Genomic DNA, 8,024 nt, shown 5'->3' with positions numbered 1-8,024 from the left:
CTTGGGCTACAGCGCCGGTTCCATCTCTGTCGTTGCTAGGGGGCCCTTCGTCCCCCGGAGATGGGACGCGATGTGACATGACAGCACACCGCTCAATTTGCGGACAGATTATTGTGCCCGGAAGGGGGGGGGCTGGTGTGTCGCCTCAGTGGTTCTCTCGATCGCAAGAGGGACGGTCATCGTGGAGGTTTTAGTCGGTCTACCGCACCGCTCTTCCCCCTAAAAGCAGCGGGCGTCCGTGCGGATTTCCGCCACGAAAAAAAAAAAGAGAAGGGGGGCCCTTCGTGCGTAGTTCTCGCGTCACCGTCTTGTATGGCCGTCCCCCCGAACGTCGAGGACACCACAGAGTTCCAGATGGAAGAGCTCTGCGAATCAGTCAAAAGAATGACGAGCGGGGAGTGTCCTGGACCAAACATGATCGAGGCAGAAGTAATTCAACGCGCCTGGGGTGGGCTCCGCCTAGAACTTTCAAACTTAATGAACGGCTGTCTCACTTGGGGAGTCTTCCCAAGAAAATGGAAAGTGGGAAACCTCATCACCATCCCAAAAGGACCGGAACGAGACAGAAGTAGTCCAAAGTCTTACAGGCCAATCTGTCTGCTCTCCATGGTGGGCAAATTGTTGAAGAGACTAATGGCTACCAGAATGTCAACCCTCTTCCACGATCACGAAATGACCTTGGACCGACAATACGACTTTCGCCCCGGAAGATTGACGATGGACGCGATAATCAAACTCAGGGAAAAGGCCGAGCAATTGTGCGATAAGAAATACGTCCTCGCAATCGTGCTCGACATATCAGGCTCGACATATCACAACGTGTGGTGGCCAAACGTCATGCACGAGTTGAAGAGAAGAGGATGCGCGGACAACCTATAACGGCTAACACGGAGCTACTTCTCAGACAGAACCGTGCAGATCGCAGGTAAAAACGAAGTGATCGCCAAGCCCGTCACCAAAGGGTGCCCGCAGAGATCGGTATTGAGTCCAAGTTTTTAGAATCTAATATTCGACGACCTGCTGGATGAACTAAGAACGAGCACAACAGAATGCGAGCCGATTGCGTACGCGGACGACATCCTCATACTGGTCGCAGGAAACGCCAGGACAGAGCTATAGAAGACAGGGCAGGAAATAGTCACACGTGTTTCCAAGTGGTGCTCCAGGAAAAAGCTGGTATTGTCGGCAGAGAAAACGGAAATGCTCCTGTTGAAGGGAAAATTGGATGCGGAAAGGCCTCCAATCATCAAAATAAACGGGAAAAGTATTCGAAGGCGACAAGCGATAAGTACCTCGGAGTGCACTTCGACAGTGACCTAAAGATCAACAAACACATCCAGGAGACAACACAAAAGTCCATAAATCTGTTCAACAGTCTCGCAAAAGTGGCCAAGGCGAGATGGGGACTCGGTCAGGCGGCCATGCGTACCCTATACAAAGGATTGTTTGAACCAATAATCACGTACGCCGCGGCCGGCTGGTGCGACCTGCTGAAGGGAAAAACAAAGACAATGTTACTAAGAACACAGAGGATGGCACTTCTACAAGTAACAGAGGCCTACAGGACAACATCCACAGAAGCACTACAGATAATCGCAGGGGTCATGCCCATCGATTTACTAATCGAGGTGAGGGCATGACTACATAGGAAAAAGGGAGGCCACAACGAAGAAAGCAGCGAGAAGGTAATTATCCAAGAAGCCATCCCGAAGTGGCAGGAACGCTGGCAGAACTACTTTCGAGTACTTTTACAACGCAAAGGAAAGACTAGCGAATCGCTGGGTAAAGCCAGAATACATGACACAGTTCATCAGTGGACACGGCAACTTCAACAGCAAGCTGAAGACATTCCGGCTGAGCGAAGTGAACACGTGCGACTGCGGCATGGAGGAAACTCCGCAGCACATACTCGAAGAATATCAACTTTTCAATGAAGAACGACAGAAGCGGAATTCCATACAGGAGTTGGAAGTAAGCTGGCCGAAAGAAAAGTGGGAGTTCATCACTAAGGATGTGTACCCCCACTTCCAACAGTTCACAAAAAGTGTCCTGCTAGCAAAGGAACAAAAGAGGAGAGCAGCACTACAAGGAATGACGGGCCCACTGCAATAGGAAAGACCACCAGCAAGAAGGCCAACGCAAACAGAAGAACAGGCAAACCAACCCCTAAGGAAAAGTACAAGAAAAGCGCAACGAGCACCAGAACGGAGAAGTGGCGAACCAACTGAGCCACAGCAGCAACCATAAGAATAATAGAAATTAAAAGAATAACAAGCGGAGCAAGAAATAGAATAGAATAGAACACAGAACTAAAAGACGAATAATAAACAAGAAAAATAAGCACGAACTAAAGCGCAAGGAAAAACGCAAGCGTGCAGACGGAGGATATTACCTGCGGCCGTCGGTGCAGGCGGCACCCACACGATGGGAGCTGTGACGGTGCAGGTATAATCGGCTGGAAAGCCAACCTGCTGGGACCGAGCCTCGAGCTGGCAGCTCCGCCTCCTTGTGGCCCCCGCTGATAACGGTACAGCGCAACGCGCGCGTCGCGAGGCACCGGCTAAGCGAACTGTCGCCTGCAAGGATAGGTTCAACTTGTCCAATGACCCGTAAGGGGAGGACAGGATTTTTGCAAGTTGCGCGCCGACCACCAATGCGCGCCGTTCCCAGGGTGGGGGACGCCGGAAGGTAGTCAAGAAATAAGCGAAGCCAGTATAAGTTTCCACTCGAGGAATGACGCAGTCGACCAATGGTCGGGCTCTTATACGCTAACACTACTTGTATGGCCGTCCTCATCGGTCGGACTCGACTGCTTCGACCAGGTTGGACCAGACACGGTTCTTCGCGATCTTAACCTCCTCTTGTAGCGTACGCCGTAGCACGCGGTAAGCTCGGTAGCGCATGGAGATTTCTTGCTCCTCATGTCGTCGTCTGCGTCAGGCGCTCTGATACCGTCTTCGGGCCTGGACACATTTCGTCCTCAGCTCCGCGATGTGGGGAGTCCACCAATATACGGCTGTGTTTCGTCCGGTGTTCAGCGTGGTTCGCGGCATGGACGAGTCACATATTGTAGTCATGTCTCGGCGAAGGTTCTTGGCCTCCTCCTCCACGCTTGTTTCCGTCGCCGTCGTCGAGGCCTGCCAGTTCCAGGCAGCCACTGATGCGGCCGCTCGAAGCAAATCTTTGCCCCTTTCCTTAGTCTTCCACCTCATTGCTGGACGCGCGCGACTCCCTCTTGGTGGGATGTGGCGATTACCCGCGGTCGCCGTTCCAGGTCCCAGTGTTTCTTTCACCTCCATGAATATGTAGAGGTGATCTTTTTTTTTACGTGGAGAAATTTTCATGAACACTCCGCCGCTGCTGCTGCACCAGCAATGGCAGAGTAGTGTCGGACTCTTACCGACTAAAACTCCACGATGGCCTTCCTACGCGTCTGACAGGAGTGCACCAGGAACCTCTTGCGAATTATCTGCTCCGGTGCACCCCCTTTACGCGTCCGCTCGTTCGTTCGAGCCAGTCAAAAGTTCTCCTACCTATCGACTTCTGGCGCTAGGGGGGGGGGGGCATTGCCCCTAGCGCCATCCACCCTTCTTCAGGTCGCGGCCCGTTGGAACAGCGGTGAGGCGGCTCTCGGTCGCCTGACCGCCATCATGTAGAAGTAATCTGAGAGTATCTCAACCCCTTCCGCCACACTGCAGCCTGAGATCCGTCTGAATTCTTTGGGGGAGTGAGCCTCCCCCAAAGAATTATTACATGAGTGTAATGTCAACGATGGAACACTCTCTCCACGCCACGCAGGTACTGGAAGAGCCCCTGTTCACCAACACGAGACCAAATTCCGCGGCCCAATCTGATAGCGCGTGGCCGCGCGCATTGGTCCTGAGGTTTCCCCATTCCGTAGAATGCGTGTTAAAATCTCTCAGGACGAGCTTCTGCCGAGGAAGGTGCCACCTGACGCAGTCGCCAGCTCCCCCCAGAAACTCCTCGAACGCTGCCCTCTGTTGTTGGGTGACACGTACACGCCCACTACCACCATCCCTGCCCACTCTACCGTGACGTGTCCGTTGCCGCGCTCAAGCGGGGCTCCGTAGGCGAACGCCTCCGGCGTTGATGTCCAGGTGACAGCGACTATTTCGTCCATATCTCGCGCCCAGCCCGGAGCATCCAGAACTCTGTATTGTTCGGCCACCACCGCTAGGGTGAATGTGCTCTCCAGAATGGTTTGATATAGCAGGTCTTGCGCCCGTCTTGACCGTCCCAAGTTGGTCTGAAGAATGCGCATTATCTTAATCCCCTAATGACATTACTTCCATGGCTTCCTCCGCGTCAGTCTCCTTGCTCGCGGGCTTGGGGTCAGGGGTTCGCTGCGGCGATGAGCCTCCTTTGTTGCCAATTACGACCGTGGATCCGCGGGTGGTTCCTCTTGTTTCCTTCTTCGAGGGGCGCAGGCTGGTCCCCCATCCTATGTATCGATGGTGTCCCGAGCGCCTCGCAATGTATGCATTTCGAGTTCGCCGCCGTGCATCCTTTGGCTTGGTGTCCCGGGTCTCCGCATCTGTAGCACAAGTGCCCCCTGTCTTCCGTGGAGGTAGGGATCATACCAACCTAATATTTCCTCAATACTCCCCTTTGATCATAGTTTTTACAAGCCCCATAGCTTTGGTAAAATGCTGAGTGTTAATCCTATTTAAACCTCTGGTGAGAATATCAACAATCAATCTCAGAACTTGGCACATAGACATAATCTAGTATTCCCCTTGACGCGCAATTCTTAACGTAGAAATAACGAACTTGAACGTGCTTAGAGCTTTCAGCGACTATCTCATCTTTGGACCATGAAATGGCTCCAATATTTTCGCAGAAAATTTTACATGATCGAGGATAATATGATAATTAACCTAACTCCTTTAACAGTAAGGATATCCACACAGTCTCCCTTTCCGTTCCTTGCATCGCTACAAAATCTGCATCACACGTTGACTGAGATATGATTGGTTGTTTCTTTGACTACCAAGATATTGCACCACCAGCAAGTATGAAGACATACCCATTCCGAGATTTTCTATCTACAGCACAGCCCGCAAAGTCAGAATCGCAAAACACCTTCAAAGGTTGCCCTCTCTTTTGGTATACTAGCTTCAAGTCTTTTGTTTTTAGCAGGTACCTAAAAATCCGTTTCACTGCTCTCCAATCAGACACAGTCGGATTTGCACATCTTTGGCTTAGTTTACCTATTGCACATGCGACATCAGGACGGCTTACAGTAGCGACATACATTATAAGTCCGTTCGTACAACATATTATCAAAAGGTTCGTTGCATTCAATGTCGAAATCAGCTTCGCACTCCTTAGCTAATGGTGTTGATAGTTCCAATTTCATGAGTAATATCAAACAAATCCAGCATTTGACTTATCTGCACAGATTGGTCAAACACAATGGTAGTGCTGTTTGGCTTATTCAAATGGACGGACAAGAATTGAGCATCAGTACCTAGCATTCTAACATTAAATTTTTCCTTAATACTAGTTTTGAATATGTTGATCATATTCTTTGTCCCAAACACAAGAATGTCATCCACATACACGGCCACGATCAGATCTTTGGATGCATTCACATACACACACGGATCACTCATACACGAGTTCAGGTTCATACCCTTCAGAATGCTATTAATGTGTTTGAACCACATTCTCCCAGCTTGCTTCAGTCCATACAGACTCTTTTTAAGTTTGCACACATATCGAATCCTGTCTTTTCCTGGAACGTCAAAGAATTCAGGTTGCTCCATGTATATGTCCTCATTCAAAGGACTGTTGAGGTATGCACACTCTACATCAATATGTTCATAATTCTCAACACATAGAGCAAGCAAAATTCTCAGAGTTTTGCGTTTCACAATTGGACGGAAGGTTTCTGAATAGTCCACCCCAGGTCTTTGCCAGAACCTCCGAGCTACAAGTCTAGCCTTATATCTATCAGGATCCCTTTTTACGACAAGGACCCGCTCAGAGTCAATAACATTATTATTTAATGGCCTTTGCACTATGACCCATACATCTTTATTCACCAGATTGTCTAACTCTTTTATTATTGCATCGGTTCACTTTTGAGGATCTGCCCCCCAGGGCTTCGTATACATTTACAGACACACACAAACCTTGAGTTTTGCAAACGGTTGCAACATAAGCACAACTGTTATATGTCTTTGGTTTATGCAGTCTTGTTGACCTTCTAGGCACAATCGGTACACTTACAACCTCCTTCTAATTATTTTCATTAATGAAATTGTTCACAAAGAAATCACTTTCCTCCTAATCATTTTTACCATCACTTTGAACCTCAATATCAATTTGCTCACTTCCTCTTTCAAGTGCAAAATTTTCAACGTTCCATATCCATTCATAAGATTTCTTTTTGATGTTACTCGTGTCCACATTAGTACTGTTGTAAGGAAACACATTTTCTTCGAATCTAACATGACCAGAGATTATTGCCTTCTTGGTCTTTGGTAGGTAGATCCTATATCCTTGACTTGTCGGTCGTAACCCACAAAAATTCCTTCATCTGCCCTGCTATCAAATTTCTTTCCGTTTGGACTTATCAGGTATCAGACTTTGCATCCAAATACCTTTAGCCTGTTTATCTCCCCTTGGATGTCGCAACCCTTACCTTTCGATAACTCCAATGGAATTTTGTCTCCGATAGCAGTGAATGGGCATAAGTTTCTAATGTGACACGCAATGTGTTACGATCGTTCGCGGAGAGACGCGGACGCGAGAAAAACACGTCAGCGAGAGGCGTAAATTCTCGTTACGATTTGGATAATCGAACGCCACGAATTAGTCGTTCCCCTGATTCGATCAAGATAACAGAGGTAGTTGAAATGAGTTTAACACTGAATTAACAGGGTTAATATAAACTTGTATATTTAACAGTAATTAATATAATAATAAAAACGTCACAAATTATTTAGCGATGAATCAATTAATGTGTTACAGAAATTCAACCCGACTTTACGATATCTCTCGATGAATTCGTTAGACTAAGCAACTTTAATTTTATTCGTCAGAACCTCTCGATGCATATCGTTTGAATCTTCAAATGAGACTGATTGCCCTTCGATCATTTCTTTGTCTTCTCTGGGAGACGATCCCCACTACGCTCGGGTCACGCCACCGTTCGCGCCTATGATCACGTATGCCACCTTCTTTGTGTGGATAAAATAATGAACCGAAATCGACGTTTCTGGAACTCGCTGCTTGGTGACAACTATGCGCTCGTCGCTACATTGTATATTTTCCGTCGGGCAGATAAGACGATCTGTTTGCGACACTGTAGTACCGTGAGCGACAGTTAGGAATAATACGGCTTATAGTAAGCCTCATGGCGTAACATAGTGTTTATAGCTTCGCCCCACAGATAGTCAGGGAGTTCTGACTCAATGAGCAAACACCTAGACATCTTAACCTGTTGGCTCGTTCTGAAACGCCATTTTGCTCAGGGTTCCTAGGGACGGTCTTCCTGTGTAGAAAACCTTTCTTTTCAGGTAGCTCTCGAAATTGATCCCTGTGTACTCGCCGCCATTGTCAGTTTGGAGGGAACTTATTTTGGACTGATGCAGAGCCTCCACTTCCATCTGATATTCTTTGAAGCACCTGAATACTTTGCTCTTCCTATTGATGATTCTAATATGAAATGATGATTCTATGCATGAAGCGAGAGAAATCATCAATAAAAATTACGAAGGCTTTAGATAACTTGTCACACAGGGCTTGGATCCTCCCACAGTACACGGAGATATTCATGCTAGGGGTCTTCTCGACAGTGCCCAGTTCCCGCATGCACAAAATAATGTCCATCGATGTTGATCTCCCATGAATATCTTCCAATGCTTTCCAGCACTCCTTCGTCGTTTTCAGAGCTCTAATGTCCGTAAGATATTCGAGACGAACATGCCGGAAAATGTAAGCACGTATTTTGTTATCCATTTTAACATACTCGGGTCTTAGCCTTTCTGCTGCCG

The sequence above is a fragment of the Bombus fervidus genome, chromosome 10 (genome assembly GCF_041682495.2).
Source record: "Bombus fervidus isolate BK054 chromosome 10, iyBomFerv1, whole genome shotgun sequence".
NCBI classification, from domain to species: domain Eukaryota; kingdom Metazoa; phylum Arthropoda; class Insecta; order Hymenoptera; family Apidae; genus Bombus; species Bombus fervidus.
This window is presented reverse-complemented; position numbering follows the sequence as displayed.